The sequence below is a fragment of the Ranitomeya variabilis genome, chromosome 3 (assembly GCF_051348905.1).
Source record: "Ranitomeya variabilis isolate aRanVar5 chromosome 3, aRanVar5.hap1, whole genome shotgun sequence".
Lineage (NCBI taxonomy): Eukaryota > Metazoa > Chordata > Amphibia > Anura > Dendrobatidae > Ranitomeya > Ranitomeya variabilis.
Genome location: NC_135234.1, coordinates 241,444,656 through 241,471,910, shown reverse-complemented (window position 1 = coordinate 241,471,910; position 27,255 = coordinate 241,444,656). Strand labels below are relative to the sequence as shown.

At 45.2% G+C, this 27,255-nt stretch overlaps 1 long non-coding RNA gene across 1 annotated transcript in view; it reads left to right on the top strand.

The window, feature by feature from the left end:
- Positions 1-2,589: 2,589 nt before the first annotated feature.
- Positions 2,590-27,255, top strand: part of LOC143818123 (uncharacterized) — a 161,219-nt gene continuing 136,553 nt past the window's right edge. The window contains exons 1-2 of the long non-coding RNA XR_013224328.1: positions 2,590-2,672; positions 3,028-3,087. This is a non-coding gene — a long non-coding RNA (uncharacterized LOC143818123). The remainder of the gene's footprint in view (positions 2,673-3,027; positions 3,088-27,255) is intronic.

Sequence of the window (27,255 nt, the reverse complement as noted above, 5' to 3'; positions counted from 1 at the left end):
CTGGGCGCATCATTTTCACATTTGCGCAATACATAATTTTCTCGCACATAGGAAAAAACACCAAATGTGTTTGTTTTGGGCAAGCATGTGCCTCCTTTGTTCTTGTAAACCTTTCTCTAAGGGTACCGTCTCACATAACGATTTACCAACGATCACGACCAGCAATACGACCTGGCCGTGATCGTTGGTAAGTGGTTGTGTGGTCGCTGGGGAGCTGTCGCACAGACCGCTCTCCAGCAACCAACGATGCCGAGGTTCGCTGGTAACCAGGGTAAACATCGGGTTACTAAGCGCAGGGCCGAGCTTAGTAACCCGATGTTTACTGTGGTTACCAGCATAAAAGTAAAAAAAAACAAACCGTACATACTCACCATCTGATGTCCGTCAGGTCCCTTGCCGTCCGCTTCCTGCTCTGACTGAGATCCGGCCGTACAGTGAGAGCACAGCACAGCGGTGACGTCACCGCTGTGATCTGCTCTCACTTTCCGGCCGGCAGACAGTCAGAGCGGGAAGCGGACGGCAAGGGACCTGACGGACATCAGATGGTGAGTATGTACGGTTTGGTTTTTTTTACTTTTACGTTGGTAACCACGGTAAACATCGGGTTACTAAGCGCGGCCCTGCACTTAGTAACCCGATGTTTACCCTGGTTACAAGCAAACACATCGCTGGATCGCTGTCACACACAACGATCCAGCGATGACAGCGGGAGATCCAGCGACGAAAGAAAGTTCCAAACGATCTGCTACGACGTACGATTCTCAGCAGGGTCCCTGATCGCTGCTGCGTGTCAGACACTGCGAGATCGTAACTATATCACTAGAACGTCACGAATCGTGCCGTCGTAGCGATAAAAATGCCACTGTGTGACGGTACCCTAATTTTGGTTGATGCTTTTCTATCCTTTGCAAAACACTGGAATACCACCTGAACGAAAATGGCCTACACGGAGTTCTTCTAAAAAATGGCATAGTAAGTGGTAAGTAGTGTGTTACATTTTTTGTTAAGCTCCTCCACTGTCAAATGTTTCTTGGAGTAGGAACACAAGGCTTCATAATGCACAAACCAAGGGGTTATTGAGAAGTGTGATATTAAACACAGGAGAGGTGATTGAATATTTTGAAATTTGAATCTGCTGTGTTCATCAAATTTCTTCCAAAAAACGAATGTAACAGAAAACAAATTTGGGAAAATTGCATAATGAAAAACCTTTTATCTGCCTGGAAAATATGTGTAGAACACTGTGAGCTGCATTTGCAGCCAACTGAAAACATTTTGAGTCTTGTAATGCAAACACAGCCTTTTTAATGTCCAAATGATTTCTACCTATCTGGCTAGAAGAAAACGAATGGAAACCAGAGAATATGAACAGTGTTTTTAACAACAAACTGCAGTATCAGACTTTTAAGCTACCTATGTGAAATTATCCCTTTGATAGGAAGACAAAACCAGTAGTGTTGAGCATAACGATACTGCAAGTATCAGGTATCGGCCGATATTTGCTGTATCGGAATTCCGATACCGAGTTCCGATATTTTTGCGATATCAGAAATCGGAATCGGAAGTGTGCGGTGTATATGGTTCCCATGGTCTGGAGGAGAGGAGACTCTCCTTCAGGCCCTGGGATCCATATTCATGTAAAAAATAAATAATAAAAATAAAAAATATTGATATACTCACCCCTCCGGCGGACCCTGGACCTTAGCGATGTAACCGGCAGCCTCCGTTCCTAAGAATGAGTGAGTGTAGGGCCTGCGATGATGTCGCGGCTTGTGATTGGTCGCATGAGCGGTCACATGAGCGGTCACGCGACCAATCACAAGCCGCGACGTCATTGAAGGTCCTTCACGCTGCATTCTTAGGGAACGGAGGCAGACGCTTGGACCGGTGAGAGCCGGGGCCGTCTGAGGGGTGAGTATATCAATATTTTTTATTTTTATTCTTTATTTTATACATGAATATGGATCCCAGGTCCTGAAGGAGAGTTTCCTCTCCTTCAGACCCTGGGAACCATTCCGATATTTTGTGTCCCATTGATATGCATTGGTATCGGGTATCGGTATCGGCGATATCCGATACTTTTTGGGTATCGGCCGATCCAATCCGATACTGATACCTTTGCATATCGGAAGGTATCGCTCAATACTAAAAAACAGTGTACTGTATTCTTTTGAATGCAAAAAAGTATTGGCCTATCAGCCATAACTAAAAAAAATATTCCTTTTCTTGTGGTGTGCTAATCACAAAATCATAAGCAATTACAAAGGCTATTTATCAAGCCTTCCAAAAATTATTTAAGACAAAACAGTGGCAGCAATTTCAATGTAAGGATTTTCTGGCTTTTTGTCATCAATCCTCTTAAAAAATTAACCCTATTTTCAGAGTTGTTTCTTGAGGGTACCAAAACATGAGCATATAGTGATCAACCTCTGTACTGTTAAGCACTATGAAACACAATGAACATTCAGAAGGATTGTGGCTGTGCAGTGCAAGGCAGGAGGAGCATGGTGGAGAGATACGATGATGTAATGCATAAAATGCTTGGAAGAAATTGCAATAGCAGTACTACAACATAAATGACATGATAGACTAGGAGGAGATTTACAGCAGACTGTGATCCATCAGACCTGGTGGCAGGAGAATGGTATAGATGACAGTCAACGGACAAGCAGGTAGGCAGATGATATGGTTGTTTTAATCATTGGTTCTGCCAACAGTGCATTAAAATCTGCACTGTTCTGTGTCTGATGCACTTTGATAAATATTAGATATTTCACAGTTATTGCAGGTAACCTAGTCTTCTTTGATGTGACAAATCCACCAGCCATGCTGAACACCCTGTCTGACATTTTGCTAAGGCTGGACATGGTCCAGTTTGTTAACCGAAATGTCCATGGCATCAGAGCTCAGAACATTGCTCTTATATAATTAAAAGAATTTGGGTTTGAAAATGTAAAACAATGTGTCCCTTACTAATAATTTTTTTCATTCCTGACCTTTTTTTTCATGACACGCCTCCTGATGAAGAGTTAACGAAACGTGTGTTGGGGAGGTGGGAACGCTGCAGGCAGCTGGTGACATTTACATGTAAGTTCAAATATTGCTCATTAAGTTTCTCCTCTGCTGTTCATATATACCTTGGAAAGATTTAACCATTCAATTGCACCACCTTTAGGGGATGATGATATAATTATACTACATTATGCATGTCTTTTCTCACCTCCTGCATATGTTCCCTTGCATGTGTATCTAGCAGCATCTGTTTTTGTAGTCTTTTTTCTATATATGTACTATGTTTACATTAATACAAATATTTTTAATGGGCAAATATACTTTGTAGGTTTTCTCCTACCCTCTTGTATTATTGATTCTGATTGCACGCAATTCTTTTGCAAAAAAAGGCAATGCAATCCAGGGCATCTACCGTCAATTGGGGTGAACTTGGACACGTGGGAGTAAAATTTTCATGTATTTGGACAATTGAACGTATTTTTTTTTAACTCAAAATGAGAACTGACGATGCAATGGAGGAAGAGTAAGAAGTGTATGTAATGCAGTAGGTGACTGTGAAGATGTGGCTGGTGACAACAAGGTATCACTTACAGGTGAACACTGGTTACCAGAAAGGTGATCATGAGGAGAGGATGGAGGACAGTTTGAGTCTTGTCATCTTGCTGGTCAGTTTGCTTTCTCCACATGAGCAGGTGATGCAGTTGCATGTGCTAATGGAGTGATATACTTCTTATTTGATGTGTCCCAGGAATTACCTGAATTATTTCCAACAGCAGAGCCTGCACTATGGAATAGATTGGTCTTCCAGCAATGGGGAAAATAATTCCCACACACAAAAAGCCCACATATACAACTCACCATGACCACGAACAGCACATGCCTCATTACATGCTCCAGAATTGACCACTGGAAAAGCTAATTTGGCCCCAGAGAATGTTTTTTATGAACGTTGCCTGCACTCTGTATCACCGATGCCAGCAACCTTCTCCTTTGATTACCTCAAATCCTTGTTACCCATGTCTGGTTCCAAGGCTTTGTTCTGCACAAAGTCATTATCATCTTCATCCATGATTTGGCTGACAGGTGCCTCTGTGTATGAAATGCAGAGCATTCCTTGCCCACTCTCCTCACCTGATTCCCACCCTGAGATTTGAACTGGCTCATAGAGCTACTACAGTGGTCAATGTCCTTAGCACCTTGACTCGCAGAGTCTGCAACAGATTGGCCTTAGAATCATATTGTCCATTTCCATGTCTTCCATAATATCTACTGTATGTAGTTTTACGGGTGGAGTATGTTACTATACTCTTCGGGTGCTGTGCGGGGACTTTGGGGCAGAATAGAAACAGGTGTCATTTACAGATTGGAAATTACACTGTGTACAACATTTTTATAGCGGCAAAGGAGTTGTACAGAGCAGAATGCCGACTCCAGCCGAAGGTGTCACTGACACAGGCTACATTATCCTGCTTTGATTAATATGACCTATGAGTCATGTGCTCCATTAAGCTCTCTGCTTCCTCCCACTAAAGCACTTGCCAGAGTTTGCATAGGAGGCCAAATATGATTTGTGTTTGACACTACTATGGGGACAGTTGCTGTTAGTACTACCAGATATGTTAATGGTGCTGCTAGTGGCAACCACATTCTTATCCATGATATTAGTTTTTCCACTTTGACCCGGCCTTGTTCATCACCCATGTCAGGTTTGGGTTTATCAGCCAACATTTTGGACAAAAGTATAACATTTAATTTGTTTCTAAACTTTGTTAAGAAACCTAACCAATTTTTTAATTTAAAATTCTTTCTCCCTTGACAACAAAAGCTTTACCTTCAATAAAGAGTTTGCTATGCAAGTACACATAAATTGCAGTAAAGACCAGCAGTATTGGAGTGATGCCTACGATTATTAATTTGACTAGTTAAACAGTTGTAAAACTTTAACCTTGTAAATTAATGAAACCTAAAATGTTATGTTGGGAAGTTGCTACATGGAGGTTAACGGACGGTAACAAAAATATGACAACAGTGGCAGTATGGCTGTGGGGTGTATGGTAACTAGGGTGGACAAATTTTTAAAACAATGCACACACTTTAGTAGGTGAACACTTGTTTTTAAGTTCCCTGATTATGTTGTTTTTTCCCTTTAAAAAAGAAAAATAAATAAATACTATAAAAGTGCCAAGCATTCATAACTATTTGCTGTTTTCAGGTGGCGTGTGTGCATTTAATATTAGACTATTGGAGCAATGAAGCGGCCTCAATAAATTATTTTAAACACCACTCACATTTCAGTAGGTGAACACTTGTGGATTAAGTTTCAAGATTTGAGAGATTTATCTTTATTAAAAAACAAAAATGTTGGATTTCAAATACAGGGATTGCTCTTTCATTTACAAACAGAAGCAACCCTTGAATTCATATTTAGCTGCAAAATCTGCAATGAGTGAGTTAATACTAACCTTTCTTACTTTCACTGTGTGAAAAAAACTAAAACCCAGCTATTTAGGAGGTGTTGCTACTGTATACTGTAATTCACAGCAAGGCCACGTTCATACATTCAGTATTTGGTCAGCATCAGTGTAAGACCGGGGTCATACTTACTAGTGCAATACCTGGCACAGCCGCCGGCACTCGGGAACGGAGTGTACAAGTTTCCTGCATTGCACTCGCAAGTGTGACCCTGTTCTAAAAGCCAAAATCAGGATTGGAAGAATCAGAGGAAAAGTATAATAGAAACAGGTCCCCACTTCTGCATTGTTTGACTCACGAATACTTATATAAAATACTGACCAAGCGACTGAACATGTGTTTGGGATGATGACATTGCGGCTACAGTTCACTGTATATCATTTGAATTTAGATATCTATTCATAAACTGAGGCTATCATTCCAATTTTAAATCAGGTACATCAGCACTGAAGTAGTGCACCAAAATAACATTAGCTCTTTATCTATCCCTATCCTTTATGTATCCCTGCGGTGTATGGGGTGTCCAGATAGAGGTAGCACCTATGGTGGAGGGCTTCTCGTGTCCTTTTATGAGAGCATGCCCATCTTTGGACCTCATCTGGTACTCAACTCTTACCTGCACCTCCTAGTAAGTGCTAGCATGCATCAGTGGGTACACCCTGAAACACCGCCTCAGCAGGTGAGTCAAACAAGGTGAGGCTAGCCATTGGTTTTGAGGCCCACTGTGACTTTAGGAGTATGCCTACCTTTGCATGTGAAGGCTGGATTTGGCGGACTGTGCAGAAGAAACTATATAAGACTCAATGGACAGAAAAGCAATTCCCAGCAAAGCAATATGAAGCATTGTGAGGGTGCAGCGGGGTTCTTATAGGACACTGCTGGCCATTCATTGCATCCTGACCTATCTTCAGTCACTGTGACTCGCTCTTGCCACTGGGAGTCAATAGGTACAGACAAGAGAGTGAGGCTGACAGGCTGATGACCTGTGCAACTCTTCCTCACTTTAATCCAAGTCATGCTCAAGTCACTACTTTAATAACTGCACTTCAAAGTCCTGTGGCAATGAAGGAGTTGCAAAGCACCAGGGGTCGAATAACTGGAAGTTGTAGTCAAGAACCTGCACACAGGTGGTCCAGGGCATAGGGTAGCTCCCCACTGGACCAAAGCAGCAATGGAGTTGCTGAGTGTCTGAGCAGCCCTCTCTGGGATCACTTTGTTCCCCTCTGTTGAGGAAGGGGCTAGAAAAGGTGCCTCAATAGTCTGCTTCACCTTAACCTAGCCAGCCTACCACAGCTGGTGGGCATCCCTCATAGCGGTTGACACACAAAGAAGAAAATGATGGAACTCATCCTTGGCTCATTTAATGTGAGAACTCAGCTAGATAATATCAAGGCAGACAGACTGGAGAGAAAAACGCCACTAGTTGCCAAGGAGCTAGATTGCTACATTGTTGACATAGCAGCTGGCAGCGAAACACACTTAGCAGATAAGGGATAATTGACAGATCGTAGTGGTGGATACACACTTTTCTGGACTGGTCAAGGCAGCACTGAACGATGAGAAGCAGGTGTGGCGTTTCGACACTGTTGACCACCGTTTTCTACTCTCTAGGCTCCAGTCACTAGGCATTAAGGACACTGCTTTCTCTTTGCTCTCTTCCTATCTTTCTGGCTGGCTCAAATACATCTCCTCTTCCTCTCACTGTTGGGGTACCTCAGGGCTCAGTCCTTTGCCCCCTTCTCTTCTCCCTCTACATGGCCCCAATTGGAGAGACCATCAGCAGATTTGGCTTTCAGTATCATCTTTATGCTGATGATATGCAACTATATACATCATCCCCTCACCTTACCCCCTCTGTACTACAGAACACCAGCGACTGTCTGTCCGCAGTCTCCAACATCATGTCCGCTTTCCATCTGAAACGCAAACATTCCAAAACCAAACTTCTTCTGCTCACGCCGTCTACTATCCTCTCTAAATCTGACATTTCCCTCTCCGTGGGTGGCACCATAATAATGCCCCGGCAGCAGGAGTGCTGTCTGGGTGTTATGTTTGACACCACTGGGTGCCCATTCATTATAGGATCCAATTCAAAGTGCTTGTTCTCACCCACAAAGCTCTCCACAGTGCAGCACCCCCTTACAGCTCCTCCTTCATTTCTGTCTATCGGCCTAGCCAATCGCTGCATTCTGTAAAAGTCTTTCGACTAACCTCTGCACTAATCCATACCTCCCACTCCCGACTCCAAGACTTCTCCCGCATTGCACCAAATCCTCTGGAATGCTCTACCCCAAGAAATTAGGACCAAACACAACTTGCGCAGTTTTAGGTGCTCCCTCAAAACACATTTGTTCAGAGCGGCCTATCACGTTCCCTAATCAAAGTAATTTTATGTGTAAGGGTACCGTCACACAGTGAAATTTCCATCGCTACGACGGCACGATTCGTGACGTTCTAGCGATATCGTTACGATATCGCTGTGTCTGACACTCTACTGCGATCAGACATCACGCTGAGAATCGTACGTCGTAGCAGATCGTTTGGAACTTTCTTTCGTCGCTTGATCACCCGCTGACATCGCTGGATCGTTGTGTGTGACCAGCGATCCAGCGATGTGTTCGCTTGTAACCAGGGTAAACATCGGGTAACTAAGCGCAGGGCCGCGCTTAGTAACCCGATGTTTACCCTGGTTACCAGCGTAAACGTAAAAAAACAAACAGTACATACTTACATTCCGGTGTCTGTCCTCCGGCGTCTCAGCTTCTCTGCACTGTGTGAGCGCCTGCCGGCCGGAAAGCGAGCACAGCGGTGATGTCACCGCTCTGCTTTCCGGCTATGGCGCTTACACAGTGGAGAGAAGCAGAACGCCGGGGACAGACACCGGAATGTAAGTATGTACTGTTTGTTTTTTTAATGTTAACGCTGGTAACCAGGGTAAACATCGGGTTACTATGCGCGGCCCTGCGCTTAGTAACCCGATGTTTACCCTTGTTACCCGGGGACTTCGGCATCGCTCCAGCGCCGTGATTGCAAAGTGTGACCGCAGTCTACGACGCTGGAGCGATATTCATACGACGCTGCGACGTCACAAATCGTGCCGTCGCAGCGATGGAAATTTCACTGTGTGACGGTACCCTAAGTGTGCGTGTGCAGCCCATTCACTATCTTCACCCCCTGAAGATGGCTGGACATTCACTGCAAATATATCATTGTATATACACACTTGTACTTTGTATCTCCCCCACCTCTTTGTAGATTGTAAGCTCTCACGAGCAGGGTTGTTTTATTTTGCTTTAATCATTATATTATTGTTAACACTGTTACTTATGACTGTTGTGTTTGAAACTGTTTAACTGTAAAGCGCTGCGGAATATGTTTGCGCTATATAAATAAAGATTATTATTATTATTATTATTATTATTTCAAACCTCACCTTGTTCATAAACTTACCCAGCCTTCAGAGGACATCAATGATTGCCTGATGACACTTCAGTTCCCACTTACAAACAAGAAGCATACTACGCTAATCAGTGCCTATGCTCCCACCGTGACCAATCCAAGTTACATTAAGCATAAGTTCTATGATGATCTTGACACACTTATCTCAGTAATCCCACAGGCAGACAAGTTCACTATACTCAAAGACTTTAATGCCAGAGTGGGAATAGACTATAAAAACTGATAAGGAGTCATTGGGAAATATGGCATTGTCAAGTGTAAGAGCAATGACCTTCTGCCCCCCAAGATGTGTGCTACACATGACCTATTTATCACCAACACTCTGTTTACTCTACCCACTCACAAGAAGACATCATGGATGCACCCACACTCGAGGCACTGGCATTTCATTGACTATGTCATTGCCAGGGAGACGGATAGGATAAACTTTACAGTAATGAGAGCCATGTGTGGTGCCGACTGCAGGACCAATCACCATCTAATTGTGTCTAAGTGCAGGCTTTGTCATTTTGCCATTAAAGAGACCCCAAGGGCAGAAGATTTCAAAGAGACTGAATGTTTCCAAGCTGCAACCCAGAAGCCTTGAAAAGGAATTTGCCAATGACCTTGATGCCAGACTGTCAAACACACCGTGGTCAGACGAGTCCGGTTTTGAAGAACAGTGGATAACTCTTAAAGATGCATTTACAATAATGTCTTGGAGCATCTTGGAAGAGCAGCACAAAATAACAAAGACTGGCTTGATGAAAAGAATGAAGAAATAATGGCACTCCTAGAAGAGAAACATCAGCAGTGCAAAGTGCATCAAAATGACCCCATGTCACTAGCCAAAAAGGATGCCTTTACCAGCGCTAAAATAAATTTACATATAAAGTTACATGAGATGTAGTACAGCTGGTTGAGCAAAAAGGCAGGCCATGCAGATAGCCATGTCCTCAAGCGATGGCATGATGCGCTAAAGGCTGTACATCTCTCCTCAACGCGGTCAGAACTAAACTGCTGACAGAAAACAGATTCTGGAATAGTGGTCTGAGCACTTCCACAATGTCTTTAATCACCCTACCATTTTAAATGATGATTAGTGTTGAGCGATACCGTCCGATACTTGAAAGTATCGGTATCGGAAAGTATCGGCCGATACCGGCAAAGTATCGGATCCAATCCGATACCGATACCCGATACCAATACAAGTCAATGGGACTCAAGTATCGGACGGTATTCCTGATGGTTCCCAGGGTCTGAAGGAGAGGAAACTCTCCTTCAGGCCCTGGGAACCATATTAATGTGTAAAATAAAGAATTAAAATAAAAAATATCGCTATACTCACCTGTCCGACGCAGCCGGGACCTCAGCGAGGGAACCGGCAGCGTTGTTTGTTTAAAATTTGCGCTTTTACTTGGTTACGTGAAGTCCCGGCTTGTGATTGGTCAGGGCGGCCATGTTGCCGGGACGCGGACCAATCACAGCAAGCCGTGACGAAATTACGTCACGGCTTGCTGTGATTGGTCCGCGTCCCGGCAACATGGCCGCCATTAACCAATCACAAGCCGTGACGTCACGGGAGGCTGGACATGCGCGTATTTTGAAAAGCGCGCGTGTCCAGCCTCCAGTGACGTCCCGGCTTGTGATTGGTTAATGGCGGCCATGTTGCCGGGACGTCACTGGAGGCTGGACACGCGCGCTTTTCAAAATACGCGCATGTCCAGCCTCCCGTGACGTCCCGGCTTGTGATTGGTTAATGGCGGCCATGTTGCCGGGACGTCACTGGAGGCTGGACACGCGCGCTTTTCAAAATACGCGCATGTCCAGCCTCCCGTGACGTCCCGGCTTGTGATTGGTTAATGGCGGCCATGTTGCCGGGACGTCACTGGAGGCTGGACACGCGCGCTTTTCAAAATACGCGCATGTCCAGCCTCCCGTGACGTCACGGCTTGTGATTGGTTAATGGCGGCCATGTTGCCGGGACGCGGACCAATCACAGCAAGCCGTGACGTTATTTCGTCACGGCTTGCTGTGATTGGTCCGCGTCCCGGCAACATGGCCGCCCTGACCAATCACAAGCCGGGACTTCACGTAACCAAGTAAAAGCGCGAAATTTAAACAAACAATGCTGCCGGTTCCCTCGCTGAGGTCCAGGCTGCGTTGGACAGGTGAGTATAGCGATATTTTTTATTTTAATTCTCTTTTTTACACATTATTACATTAATGTTGTTGCGATACCCGATACCCGATACCACAAAAGTATCGGATCTCGGTATCGGAAATTCCGATACAGCAAGTATCGGCCGATACCCGATACTTGCAGTATCGGAATGCTCAACACTAATGATGATGCCATTGCTCATCTGCCCCAGGCAGAAATTAACAAGGACCTCAATGTTCTTCCCAATGAAGATGAAGTCAGGAAGGTGATTAAACAACTCTCCTGTGACAAAGTCCCAGGAAACTATGCTATACTCGCTGAGTTACACAAAGTGGGAGGCTGTATTCTGATACAAATGATGACTAAAAAATTCCAGTATATGTGGAAAAAGGAACAGGTACCGCAACTTCTGAAAGATGTCAGTATAATCCATATCTAAAAGAGAAAAGGCAAGCACCAATCGTGTGACAACCATCAAGGCATATCCCTTCTGTCCACTTTTGGGAAGATTTTTGCTTGCCTTTTGCTCAACCGCCTTCACCACCTAGAGTAATGTCTACTACCTGAAAGACAAGGCAGCTTCCGTGCTGAACATGGAACAGCAGATATGGTCATTGCAGCGCGTCACCTCAACTCCAAGAAAAATGTCAGGAGCAAGGTAATGACCTTTTCATAACCTTTGTTGACTTGACCAAAGCTTTAGAGTCAAAACAAAAGAAAGTCAAAACCGCACCCTTTTATATTAGATTGAAGGTCTCAGCGGACACAAGGGCGCACGTCCAAAACCAGGGAGCCCATCCCGGACAGTACCGAGACCACAAAAAACAAAAAGACAGCGCCACAATGGATGGTGAAAAAATAGGAGCTTACATTTATTCTGCCTCCTGTAGCAACATTTCGGTCAACAGACCTTTATCAAGCAAGTGCTTAATAAAGGTCTATTGACCGAAATGTCGCTACAGGAGGCAGAATAAATGTAAGCTCCTATTTTTTCACCATCCATTGTGGCGCTGTCTTTTTGTTTTTTGTGATCTTGACCAAAGCTTTAGACACAGTCAGCAGAGACGGCATATAGAAAATCATGTCAAAATTTGGCTGCCTGAGAAAGTGTATCACAATCATCCGGCAGCTCCATGATGGTATGATAGTGCAGGTCGTGATAAATGGAGACAAATCGGAGACCCACCCAGTTAAAAACAATGTAATACAAGGCTGTGTACTTGCCCCAACCTTGTTCAGTATGCTATTTTCTGCCATTTTGAGAGATGCCTTAACCCCTTTCCGACATCGGGCGTACATTTAAGCTGATTGTAGGACTCTCTCCCTTTGATGTGGGCTCCGATGGTGAGCCCATGGAGTGCCCCCAGATGCAGGGCTGCGGGGTACTCGGTACCGGGCCTCTCTGTCTCAGTTCTGGGGTTGTCACGGTGGCTAGACCCGGTCCATGACCCTGCTAAGGGGCGTCCAATGAAAGGTGTAAGTGGTGGTGCGTGGTGCAGGTCACGATGAATAACGAGGACACAGGGTTGCAGTCTCTTTACCTCTTTACTGAAGGCATCAAGATCCTCAGTCCAGAGTACGGTTAACAGGGCTGTCTGAGACCGGCCGGTCCGTTGGCACCTCCAGAGTTCCCTTTGCAGGTGGAAATCTGTGCCTACCTTCTAGCACCTGTGTGTTGTAGTACTTCCCTGCTGAGCACCACGGGATAGTCCTCACAACTGTTGTGTCTGTTTCTGATGTTCTTGCCCACAACTTATGTCTGTTCTGATGTTCTTCTCTGTCCCCCAGATGATATGGATAGGATGCACCTGTATGACGGGTAGGCCTGGAGTTCTTCCGGGACCCTAGTGAAGCCCCTCTCCCACAGTTGCCCCCTATGTCTGCTTAGGTGATTTAGGTGAGACAGCCAACCTATAATTAACTGTCCTGCCGTTGGTTTGAAGTATTGCTTGGAGCCTAATACTTCCTCGGCGTTCCGGCCAAAGGCTACGCGCCTCAGTAGGATGTTGCCTCGATCTTACAGCATGACTCCTACTGGTGTTATCTCCTTTTTGCTTTGATCTCATTTCTCACTCTCCACAATAAACCCCACTTCTTGTCCTTTCTTGAGATACCGCCGCGATGTAGTGCAGGCGCGGTTCCTTAACGTTCTTTCCTTTTCGCTAGGCCTCTGTCAGGATCCCACCCCTGACAGGGACCCCCATGAATCTTCCCCTGCAACACCCTCTGCCACAGGATGTTGCCTGGTTCCAACCCAGTCAGCTTCTTACTAACTTTCTATCCAACCCCCAGTTTTACCAGATTGTGAGGAGTGGCCTAATACATAGCGCCCTTAGCTCCCCCTGGAGGCCAGACTATGAAGTGTATTAGTGTCTGTGATACCTGGTCAGGTGAACTCCTTCAGTGCCATCAGATGTACCATCACTCCCCTTAGCGGCGGAGCATCAGTACTGCAACGACCAGGACTCTGGGGCGCTGCACTCCCCCCCGGTTAAATTCAGTACTCCCGGACTGGGAAGAAAACAACAATACATGTCAGCAAAAGACATACAAATTTTGGAATGCAATAAACAAGGAATAAGAAATAATAACAGTGCTTCCCTTTATGGGAGGTGAGGACTCTTGAACGTTACAAACAAGACATGGTTAAATATTTTAAATAACACACTATAAATAACTTTTATTACCCAGCCGGGTATTCTACTAAGTGCAAATTCTGAACAATAATTTAACTTTGCCTCTAAGGACGTATAAGCTGGATCCACGAAAGGCTTACTATAAAACTCCTAAAATATAAATTAACTTTTCTTAATTTCTCTCTTCTAAGTGCAACACCTTCTTCTTGATTTCTGATTTGTCTTATGCAGGACCGCCTGTCTATCTGCCCGGGCCTACTGCCCCTTTTCTTAGCACAGGAACACTGAACCATCTCTCTATGGCTCCTAGGAGGACTCACCCAGTAACACCTACGGGTTCACTTCCTGTCCTCAATTTCTAACAACATTATCAAACATTTTCTATGACTAACTAGCTTCATATAACTTTCTATGTAAAACATTATTATTGTTCACTCTCTTTTAAAAAGACACTATTTCAAAGATGACTGATAAAACTTAACATTTACTTCATTTTAATAAAACACACTATAACATTCATGATCTAAAACTCATATGGCTGCTGAAAAAGTTACAGGGTGCACAAATTCCCTACCAGACCTCTGTCTGTACCCTTCCTAGCAGCAGAGGTTGGCACCCTATTTATACCTGCGCAACGGCGCCCCTGCTCAGCGTAGACTGATCCTAACTGGCCCTAATAGGCCCTGTCATGCAGAAGATAGATATTACACATCCAGCAGACCATACATAACAGACAGACATATAATTGTCACAAAATAGTGCAAGAGGTGTGTTCATATGTTAACACACCCCTAAAAAATGTGTATTGCACTCTAATAGGCCAAAAGAAAGGGAGAAAAATATATGTATACAGGCTAGTGCAATAGTGTGTTAGCTTATTAGACACACTAAAAGATGTAATGCACTATTCATTGGACCTATAATAAGGTTAGCCGGTACCCCTATCGTTAACCTGCCTCCACCCTACCTGCCTGCGGAGGTTGGCACCCTAGATTCCTGCGCAAGTGGCGCCCCCGCTCTAGTCGACTGTCCCAAACTCTCCCTAATATCAAAAGACAATAAGGCAGGAAGTGATGGAAGAAAAACTAGCAATAAAGTGCAAAAATAGTGCAACAACGTGAAAATCCACAAAAATTTAGTGACATAGATTAATCAGCTGATATAAGCAAATAATACTATTCTGTTCATATACACAAGTATGTTGAATTCTCGACGCGTTTCCCCTGTATAGGTTCATCAGGAGACATACTTATATATAAAAAAACTCGTTTGTAAGAACAAAATGAACTTATCTGACTGTAATAAGGAACATAGTTAGAGCGGTGCTCCCTCTATTGCAGTGGAGAAACAATGTCCATCCTGTCCCTGCCGGACTCAATCAGTCTCATAGTAAGTGTAGTTAGCGTTAGGGTTGAGCGACCTTTACTTTTATAAGATCGGGTCGGGTTTCACGAAACCCGACTTTTTCAAAAGTCGGGTCGAGTGAAATCGGCCGATCCTATAAAAAAGTCGGGGTCGGGGTCGGCCGAAACTCGAAACCCAATGCAGTGCATTGGGTTTCCAATGGTTCCCAGGGTCTGAAGGAGCGGAAACTCTCCTTCAGGCCCTGGGATCCATATTTAAGTGTAAAATAAAGAATTAAAATAAAAAATATCGCTATACTTACCCTCTGACGGGCCCTGGTACTAACCGGGAACCTTCCTTCCTTAGAATCAGCCTTCCAGGACCTTGCGGTGACGTTGCGGTGACGTCGCGGCTTGTGATTGGTCGCACGGCCGCCCATGTGACCACTGCGCGACCAATCACAAGCCGCGACGTCACCGTGACGTCACCGTAGGTCCTGGAAGGGCTGATTCTTAGGAAGGAAGGCTGCCGGAACAAAGCCGAGGGTGAGTATATTCCTATTTGGTATATACTCACCCTCGGACACGCCCTGCTCCTTTCCGGCAGCCTTCCTTCCTAAGAATAAGCCCTTCCAGGACCTACGGTGACGTCACGGTGACGTCGCGGCTTGTGATTGGTCGCGCGAGCGGTCACATGGGCGGCCACGCGACCAATCACGAGCCGCGACGTCACCGCGACGTCACCGAAGGTCCTGGAAGGGCTGATTCTTAGGAAGGAAGGCTGCCGGAAAGAAGCAGGGCGTGTCCGAGGGTGAGTATATACCTAATAGGAATATACTCACCCTCGGCTTCGTTCCGGCAGCCTTCCTTCCTAAGAATCAGCCCTTCCAGGACCTACGGTGACGTCACGGCTTGTGATTGGTCGTGCAGCGGTCACATGGGCGGCCGCGCGACCAATCACAAGCCGCGACGTCACCGTGACGTCACCGCAAGGTCCTGGAAGGCTGATTCTAAGGAAGGAAGGTTCCCGGTTAGTACCAGGGCCCGTCAGAGGGTAAGTATAGCGATATTTTTTATTTTAATTCTTTATTTTACACTTCAATCTGAATTCCGATACCAATTCCCGATATCTTAAACATATCGGGAATCGGTATCGGAATTCCGATTCCAGATTCAGAAGATCGCCGACTTCATGGCCAACCCCACACAGGGGTCGGGTTTCATGAAACCCGACTTTGCCAAAAGTCGGCGACTTCTGAAAATTGCCGACCCGTTTCGCTCAACCCTAGTTAGCGTACCTTATATCCCCATGCGACTCGTAAGTCCCACCAAAAGAGAAACTTCCGGATAGCGTTCATCATTGCGTGCCGTCCCCCAGATATGACGTTGATCATTACGTGCCAGTTAACAGAAGTCGCGCTATGCGTTCCACCTAACGCATGCGTAGTAATCACAAGGCCGCGCATGCTCAGTATGTATTATTCGTTACGCTCGATCCTCTATGATGAAACGCAAATGCGTTCCTTTCAGCGCACGCGCAGCACCAACAGATTTGTAGGGCACTATTCCATGCCACATAAAAGGTAAATCGCTAAAGATTATACATTTTAAGAAACACTTACTTAATAGCCTATGTTCCCACTAGACCGTGATAATAAAGAAAGATAACCATACCATATACTATATATAATAATAATACTGACCTAATCCTATCTTGGACAAATGGATCTACGGGCACACACAACTACCCGGGACTTTATAGGGAATCAAGGACAAATTAACTAAATAAAACAACCAAAATGCAGCTGGTCATTAAGACCCCTAGGTTTGATGCTTTTCATTCGATAAATCCATTTTGCTTCCTTTTGGAGAATTAGCCTATCCCAGTCTCCACCCCTCACTGGTGGCGAAACCACCTCAATCACCGAAAAACTACAACACTTAAGGTCACCCCCATGCACATTTCTCATATGGTTAGAAACCGGGGTGTCCCTACCATTTAGGACATCCCCAATGTGTTCCCCTATCCTTCTACGAAATTCTCGTTTCGTTTTACCCACATAATCCATAGGGCAACCACATTTGAAGAGGTAGACTATTCCTTCAGTTTTGCAATTGGCAAAATGTCTCATCTCATATACCTTTTTTGTGGTGGAGCTTACAAATGTACTACTCTTAGAGACATATTTGCAAAACTTGCACTTGCCACACTTAAACGTGCCATTCTCCCTACTTTCCAACCACGTTAGGGTTTTTTTTGGTGGGAAAAAGGCACTATGTACAAGTTGGTCACTGATAGACCTCCCCCTTCTATAAGTAATAGAGGGGACATCAGGGATAACATCACAGAGGTCGGGGTCCATTTTCAAAATACCCCAATACTTTTTTATTGTCTCTCTAACTCGATATGCCTGATCATTAGTGTTGAGCGATACCGTCCGATACTTGAAAGTATCGGTATCGGAAAGTATCGGCCGATACCGGCAAAGTATCGGATCCAATCCGATACCGATACCCGATACCAATACAAGTCAATGGGACTCAAGTATCGGACGGTACGGGAGGCTGGACATGCGCGTATTTTGAAAAGCGCGCGTGTCCAGCCTCCCGTGACGTCCCGGCTTGTGATTGGTTGCGGCGCGGTCAACCAATCACAAGCCGGGAGGCTGGACACGCACGCATTTTAAAATGCGTTTTAAAATGCGCGCGTGTCCAAATTGTACACTTATTTATATGTATACAGAAGTATGATGTTTTCAACCCTGTAGTTTGGCTTAGCTTGGCACTTTTTGATGTATTGCGAGGCTCAGGTGTTATGGTTCTCAATGGCAAGAGAACATAGCCCAGCAAACATAAGTACTAGCTCTTGGAAGGATGGAAACTAAACTGACCATGAACTAAACCTGCCGCACAACTAACAGTAGCCGGGTAGCGTTGCCTACGTTTTTTATCCCTAGACGCCCAGCGCTGGCCGGAGGACTAACTAATCCTGGCAGAGGAAAATATAGTCCTGGCTCACCTCTAGAGAAGTTTCCCCGATAGGCAGACAGAGGCCCCCACATATATTGGCGGTGATTTTAGATGAAATGACAAACGTAGTATGAAAATAGGTTTAGCAAAATTGAGGTCCGCTTACTAGATAGCAGGAAGACAGAAAGGGCACTTTCATGGTCAGCTGAAAACCCTATCAAAATACCATCCTGAAATTACTTTAAGACTCTAGTATTAACTCATAACATCAGAGTTGCAATTTCAGATCACAAGAGCTTTCCAGACACAGAAACGAAACTACAGCAGTGAACTGGAACAAAATGCAAAAACAAACGAGGACTAAAGTCCAACTTAGCTGGGAGTTGTCTAGCAGCAGGAACATGCACAGAAAGGCTTCTGATTACAATGTTGACCGGCATGGAAGTGACAGAGGAGCAAGGTTAAATAGCGACTCCCACATCCTGATGGAAACAGGTGAACAGAGGGGATGATGCACACCAGTTCAATTCCACCAGTGGCCACCGGGGGAGCCCAAAATCCAATTTCACAACAGTACCCCCCCCTCAAGGAGGGGGCACCGAACTCTCACCAGAACCACCAGGGCGATCAGGATGAGCCCTATGAAAGGCACGGACCAGATTGGAGGCATGAACATCAGAGGCAGTCACCCAAGAATTATCCTCCTGACCGTATCCCTTCCATTTGACCAGATACTGGAGTTTCCGTCTGGAAACACGGGAGTCCAAGATTTTTTCCACAACGTACTCCAACTCGCCCTCAACCAACACCGGAGCAGGAGGCTCAACGGAAGGCACAACCGGTACCTCATACCTGCGCAACAATGACCGATGAAAAACATTATGAATAGAAAAAGATGCAGGGAGGTCCAAACGGAAGGACACAGGGTTAAGAATCTCCAATATCTTGTACGGGCCGATGAACCGAGGCTTAAACTTAGGAGAAGAAACCCTCATAGGGACAAAACGAGAAGACAACCACACCAAGTCCCCAACACAAAGCCGAGGACCAACCCGACGCCGGCGGTTGGCAAAAAGCTGAGTCTTCTCCTGGGACAACTTCAAATTGTCCACCACCTGCCCCCAAATCTGATGCGACCTCTCCACCACAGCATCCACTCCAGGACAATCCGAAGATTCCACCTGACCAGAAGAAAATCGAGGATGAAACCCCGAATTACAGAAAAAAGGAGACACCAAGGTGGCAGAGCTGGCCCGATTATTGAGGGCAAACTCCGCTAAAGGCAAAAAAGCAACCCAATCATCCTGATCTGCAGACACAAAACACCTCAAATATGTCTCCAAGGTCTGATTCGTCCGCTCGGTCTGGCCATTAGTCTGAGGATGGAAAGCAGACGAGAAAGACAAATCTATGCCCATCCTAGCACAGAATGCTCGCCAAAATCTAGACACGAATTGGGTTCCTCTGTCAGAAACGATATTCTCCGGAATACCATGCAAACGGACCACATTTTGAAAAAACAGAGGAACCAACTCGGAAGAAGAAGGCAACTTAGGCAGGGGAACCAAATGGACCATCTTAGAGAAACGGTCACACACCACCCAGATGACAGACATCTTCTGAGAAACAGGAAGATCCGAAATAAAATCCATCGAGATGTGCGTCCAGGGCCTCTTCGGGATAGGCAAGGGCAACAACAATCCACTAGCCCGAGAACAACAAGGCTTGGCCCGAGCACAAACATCACAAGACTGCACAAAGCCTCGCACATCTCGAGACAGGGAAGGCCACCAGAAGGACCTTGCCACCAAATCCCTGGTACCAAAGATTCCAGGATGACCTGTCAACGCAGAAGAATGAACCTCAGAAATGACTTTACTGGTCCAATCATCAGGAACAAACAGTCTACCAGGTGGGCAACGATCAGGTCTATCCGCCTGAAACTCCTGCAAGGCCCGCCGCAGGTCTGGAGAAACGGCAGACAATATCACTCCATCCTTAAGGATACCTGTAGGTTCAGAGTTACCAGGGGAGTCAGGCTCAAAACTCCTAGAAAGGGCATCCGCCTTAACATTCTTAGAACCCGGCAGGTAGGACACCACAAAATTAAACCGAGAGAAAAACAACGACCAGCGCGCCTGTCTAGGATTCAGGCGTCTGGCGGACTCAAGATAAATTAGATTTTTGTGGTCAGTCAATACCACCACCTGATGTCTAGCCCCCTCAAGCCAATGACGCCACTCCTCAAAAGCCCACTTCATGGCCAAAAGCTCCCGATTCCCAACATCATAATTCCGCTCGGCGGGCGAAAATTTACGCGAGAAAAAGGCACAAGGTCTCATCACGGAACAATCGGAACTTCTCTGCGACAAAACTGCCCCAGCTCCGATTTCAGAAGCGTCGACCTCAACCTGAAAAGGAAGAGCAACATCAGGCTGACGCAACACAGGGGCGGAAGAAAAGCGGCGCTTAAGCTCCCGAAAGGCCTCCACAGCAGCAGGGGACCAATCAGCAACATCAGCACCCTTCTTAGTCAAATCAGTCAATGGTTTAACAACATCAGAAAAACCAGCAATAAATCGACGATAAAAGTTAGCAAAGCCCAAAAATTTCTGAAGACTCTTAAGAGAAGAGGGTTGCGTCCAATCACAAATAGCCTGAACCTTGACAGGATCCATCTCGATGGAAGAGGGGGAAAAAATATATCCCAAAAAGGAAATCTTTTGAACCCCAAAAACGCACTTAGAACCCTTCACACACAAGGAATTAGACTGCAAAACCTGAAAAACCCTCCTGACCTGCTGGACATGAGAGTCCCAGTCATCCGAAAAAATCAAAATATCATCCAGATACACAATCATAAATTTATCCAAATAATCACGGAAAATGTCATGCATAAAGGACTGAAAGACTGAAGGGGCATTTGAAAGACCAAAAGGCATCACCAAATACTCAAAGTGGCCCTCGGGCGTATTAAATGCGGTCTTCCACTCATCCCCCTGCTTAATTCGCACCAAATTATACGCCCCACGGAGATCTATCTTAGAGAACCACTTGGCCCCCCTTATGCGAGCAAACAAATCAGTCAGCAGTGGCAACGGATATTGATATTTAACCGTGATTTTATTCAAAAGCCGATAATCAATACACGGTCTCAAAGAGCCATCTTTCTTAGCCACAAAGAAAAAAACGGCTCCTAAGGGAGATGACGAAGGACGAATATGTCCCTTTTCCAAGGACTCCTTTATATATTCTCGCATAGCAGCATGTTCAGGCACAGACAGATTAAATAAACGACCCTTAGGGTATTTACTACCCGGAATCAAATCTATGGCACAATCGCACTCCCGGTGCGGAGGTAATGAACCAAGCTTAGGTTCTTCAAAAACGTCACGATATTCAGTCAAGAATTCAGGAATCTCAGAGGGAATAGATGATGAAATGGAAACCACAGGTACGTCCCCATGCTTCCCCTTACATCCCCAGCTTAACACAGACATAGCTTTCCAGTCAAGGACTGGGTTATGAGATTGCAGCCATGGCAATCCAAGCACCAACACATCATGTAGGTTATACAGCACAAGAAAGCGAATAATCTCCTGATGATCCGGATTAATCCGCATAGTTACTTGTGTCCAGTATTGTGGTTTATTACTAGCCAATGGGGTGGAGTCAATCCCCTTCAGGGGTATAGGAGTTTCAAGAGGCTCCAAATCATACCCACAGCGTTTGGCAAAGGACCAATCCATAAGACTCAAAGCGGCGCCAGAGTCGACATAGGCATCCGCGGTAATAGATGATAAAGAACAAATCAGGGTCACAGATAGAATAAACTTAGACTGTAAAGTGCCAATTGAAACAGACTTATCAAGCTTCTTAGTACGCTTAGAGCATGCTGATATAACATGAGTTGAATCACCGCAATAGAAGCACAACCCATTTTTTCGTCTTAAATTCTGCCGTTCACTTCTGGACAGAATTCTATCACATTGCATATTCTCTGGCGTCTTCTCAGTAGACACCGCCAAATGGTGCACAGGTTTGCGCTCCCGCAGACGCCTATCGATCTGGATAGCCATTGTCATGGACTCATTCAGACCCGCAGGCACAGGGAACCCCACCATAACATCCTTAATGGCATCAGAGAGACCCTCTCTGAAATTCGCCGCCAGGGCGCACTCATTCCACTGAGTAAGCACAGCCCATTTACGGAATTTCTGGCAGTATATTTCAGCTTCGTCTTGCCCCTGAGATAGGGACATCAAGGCCTTTTCCGCCTGAAGCTCTAACTGAGGTTCCTCATAAAGCAACCCCAAGGCCAGAAAAAACGCATCCACATTGAGCAACGCAGGATCCCCTGGAGCCAATGCAAAAGCCCAATCCTGAGGGTCGCCCCGGAGCAAGGAAATCACAATCCTGACCTGCTGAGCAGGATCTCCAGCAGAGCGAGATTTCAGGGACAAAAACAACTTGCAATTATTTTTGAAATTTTGAAAGCAAGATCTATTCCCCGAGAAAAATTCAGGCAAAGGAATTCTAGGTTCAGATATAGGAACATGAACAACAAAATCTTGTAAATTTTGAACTTTCGTGGTGAGATTATTCAAACCTGCAGCTAAACTCTGAATATCCATTTTAAACAGGTGAACACAGAGCCATTCCAGGATTAGAAGGAGAGAGAGAGAGAGAAAGGCCGCAAAACAGGCAGACCTGCAAGAGACTCAATTACAAGCACACCCAGAACCGAAGGGAAGGGGAAAAAAAAAAAAAAAAATCTTCAGCAGACTTCTCTTTTCTCTCCTTTCTCTGTCAATTAATTTAACCCTTTTTTGGGCCGGTCAAACTGTTATGGTTCTCAATGGCAAGAGAACATAGCCCAGCAAACATAAGTACTAGCTCTTGGAAGGATGGAAACTAAACTGACCATGAACTAAACCTGCCGCACAACTAACAGTAGCCGGGTAGCGTTGCCTACATTTTTTATCCCTAGACGCCCAGCGCCGGCCGGAGGACTAACTAATCCTGGCAGAGGAAAATATAGTCCTGGCTCACCTCTAGAGAAGTTTCCCCGATAGGCAGACAGAGGCCCCCACATATATTGGCGGTGATTTTAGATGAAATGACAAACGTAGTATGAAAATAGGTTTAGCAAAATTGAGGTCCGCTTACTAGATAGCAGGAAGACAGAAAGGGCACTTTCATGGTCAGCTGAAAACCCTATCAAAATACCATCCTGAAATTACTTTAAGACTCTAGTATTAACTCATAACATCAGAGTGGCAATTTCAGATCACAAGAGCTTTCCAGACACAGAAACGAAACTACAGCAGTGAACTGGAACAAAATGCAAAAACAAACGAGGACTAAAGTCCAACTTAGCTGGGAGTTGTCTAGCAGCAGGAACATGCACAGAAAGGCTTCTGATTACAATGTTGACCGGCATGGAAGTGACAGAGGAGCAAGGTTAAATAGCGACTCCCACATCCTGATGGAAACAGGTGAACAGAGGGGATGATGCACACCAGTTCAATTCCACCAGTGGCCACCGGGGGAGCCCAAAATCCAATTTCACAACACTCAGGTCTTGATTGTGAGCTTGGTACACACTTGTGATTGGTTGACCGCGCCGCAACCAATCACAAGCCGGGACGTCACGGGAGGCTGGACACGCGCCCATTTTAAAATGCGCGCGTGTCCAGCCTCCCGTGACGTCCCGGCTTGTGATTGGTTGCATCGCGGTCAACCAATCACAAGCCGGGAGGCTGGACGCGCGCATTTTAAAATGGGCGCGTGTCCACCCTCCCGTGACGTCACGGCTTGTGATTGGTCGCGGCGGCCATGTTGCCGGGACGCGGACCAATCACAGCAAGCCGTGACGTAATTTCAGGTCCTGCAGGATTTTAAAATTACGTTCCGGCGTTGTGATTGGTCCGCGTCCCGGCAACATGGCCGCCGCGACCAATCACAAGCCGGGACGTCACGGGAGGCTGGACATGCGCGCATTTTAAAATGTGCGCGTGTCCAGCCTCCCGTGACGTCCCGGCTTGTGATTGGTTACGTCGCCCATGTGACCACGACGTGCCCAATCACAACGCCGGAACGTAATTTTAAAATCCTGCAAGGACCTGAAATTACGTCACGGCTTGCTGTGATTGGTCCGCGTCCCGGCAACATGGCCGCCGCGACCAATCACAAGCCGGGACTTCACGTAACCAAGTAAACGCGCGAATTTTAAACAAACAACGCTGCCGGTTCCCTCACTGAGGTCCGGGCTGCGTCGGAGAGGTGAGTATAGCAATATTTTTTATTTTAATTCTCTCTTTTACACATTATTACATTAATGTTGTTTTCGATACCCGATACCCGATACCACAAAAGTATCGGATCTCGGTATCGGAATTCCGATACAGCAAGTATCGGCCGATACCCGATACTTGCAGTATCGGAATGCTCAACACTACTGATCATCGAATGTACCTATGATTCTCAGATCATTTTTATCCTCCTCCTTCATCCTTTTAACAAGCAATGAAGATCTTTCCTTCTCTTTAGAATTTTTAAAAGCCTCATTGAGTACCCTCAAGGGATACCCCCTGTCCACAAATTTATCTCTCAAATCTCTTGCTTGATGGAAAAAGCTAGAATCAGTTGAACAATTTCTCCTAGTCCGTAAATACTGCCCTTTTGGTATACCTCTTTTTAAACTATTAGGGTGGTGACTCTCCCAGCGCAACAAATTATTCGTTGCTGTAGGTTTGTGGAAGGTCTCGGTTACTATACGACCAGTATTACTCCTTGAGATCCTTAAATCAAGGAAATTCATGAATTCATGTCTGAACTCATAAGTCAATTTTAAACCAATTTCATTCACATTTAATTCCTCCACAAACCTAGAGAATGATGTTAAATCACCAGACCATAGTATCATCACGTCATCTATATATCTGCCCCAGAATAATATCTGGGGCTTCCACCAATGGGCATCGTCCTCTCCAAACACAGACTGGTCCTCCCACCAGCCCAGGAACAAATTTGCATAAGTGGGGGCACAGGGGCTCCCCATTGCAGTGCCCCTGAGCTGGTGGAAGAACCCGCCTCCAAACGCAAAGTAGTTGTGTCTCAACACAAACTCAAGGAGTCTTAGAACACACTGATTATGTTGGAGTAGTTGTGTTCCCCTTGAACGCAGAAAATAATTGACTCCCTGTAGCCCCTTTTCATGCGGTATATTGCTATAAAGTGATTCCACATCTATGGAGGCAAAAGATACATCGTCCGTGAGGACTACATCTTCCAGTTTGAGAAGAAGATCAGAGGAATCCCTTATATACGAAGGCAATGAGGTAACGAAGGATCTCAACACTTTGTCAATATATATGCTTGTATTTTGAGTGACTGAATTAATCCCAGCCACAATCGGACGACCTTTCAAGGGTTTAAAGCCCTTGTGCACTTTTGGCAAGGAATAGAAAACTAGCACCACTGGGAAAACAGGCAACATAAAATCATATTTGTTCTTGGATATCAAGCCTTCATCCCTTGCCTCTACCAACAGAGTTTTAAGGGAATCCACAAAATCCCCAGTAGGGTCCTTCCTCAGTGGTTTATATGTTAGTGTGTCCTTAAGGATGTCATCACACATCTTCTGGTATTGGTTTAAATCCAACACCACCAAATTACCTCCCTTATCTGAGGGTTTAAATATACAGTTTTTATTTACAGCGAGACCATCCAAGACTTTTCTCTCCTCTGCGAGTCGCATGGGGATATAAGGTACGCTAACTACACTTACTATGAGACTGATTGAGTCCGGCAGGGACAGGATGGACATTGTTTCTCCACTGCAATAGAGGGAGCACCGCTCTGACTATGTTCCTTATTACAGTCAGATAAGTTCATTTTGTTCTTACAAACGAGTTTTTTTATATATAAGTATGTCTCCTGATGAACCTATACAGGGGAAACGCGTCGAGAATTCAACATACTTGTGTATATGAACAGAATAGTATTATTTGCTTATATCAGCTGATTAATCTATGTCACTAAATTTTTGTGGATTTTCACGTTGTTGCACTATTTTTGCACTTTATTGCTAGTTTTTCTTCCATCACTTCCTGCCTTATTGTCTTTTGATATTAGGGAGAGTTTGGGACAGTCGACTAGAGCAGGGGCGCCACTTGCGCAGGAATCTAGGGTGCCAACCTCCGCAGGCAGGTAGGGTGGAGGCAGGTTAAGGATAGGGGTACAGGCTAACCTTATTATAGGTCCAATGAATAGTGCATTACATCTTTTAGTGTGTCTAATAAGCTAACACACTATTACACTAGCCTGTATACATATATTTTTCTCCCTTTCTTTTGGCCTATTAGAGTGCAATACACATTTTTTAGGGGTGTGTTAACATATGAACACACCTCTTGCACTATTTTGTGACAATTATATGTCTGTCTGTTATGTATGGTCCGCTGGATGTGTAATATCTATCTTCTGCACGACAGGGCCTATTAGGGCCAGTTAGGATCAGTCTACGCTGAGCAGGGGCGCCGTTGCGCAGGTATAAATAGGGTGCCAACCTCTGCTGCTAGGAAGGGTACAGACAGAGGTCTGGTAGGGAGTTTGTGCACCCTGTAACTTTTTCAGCAGCCATATGAGTTTTAGATCGTGAATGTTATAGTGTGTTTTATTAAAATGAAGTAAATGTTAAGTTTTATCAGTCATCTTTGAAATAGTGTCTTTTTCTGCGGTGAAAATTAATTGAGGTAGGACGCTTTCTATAAGGTTAATTCTGTGAAAAATCACTCTCTTTTAAAGCAACATTGAACATTAAGTGCAAATGGTGAACATTCCCTTTAAGAGGGAACCAAGTCTCTTTGAGGTAGTGCAACTGCTCAAGTTGCAAGTCCATGTAGGGCAGGAACTCCAGTACTGTTTCCAGGAACAGATTCTTTGCAAAGAGTTATTTTTCTTGTAAAACCAGTAGGGGGCACCCTTAATAGGGTGCAAACTATTTACATTACAGTTTGTGAACCATTCACCGTCCATGATTCGGTAGTCTTTTCAAAATAAGGGGGTGTAATGGAGCAAAAAGGAAAACAAAAGCAAAAATAAAAAGTAATAGGGGTCCCGGGTAAACAAATCCCAGCCCAGCCCCGCAATGTGAATAAATCATAAGTCACTGCGGGGCTGGGAATCACAAGCAGGGCGGCCGCGCAGGCGCAGA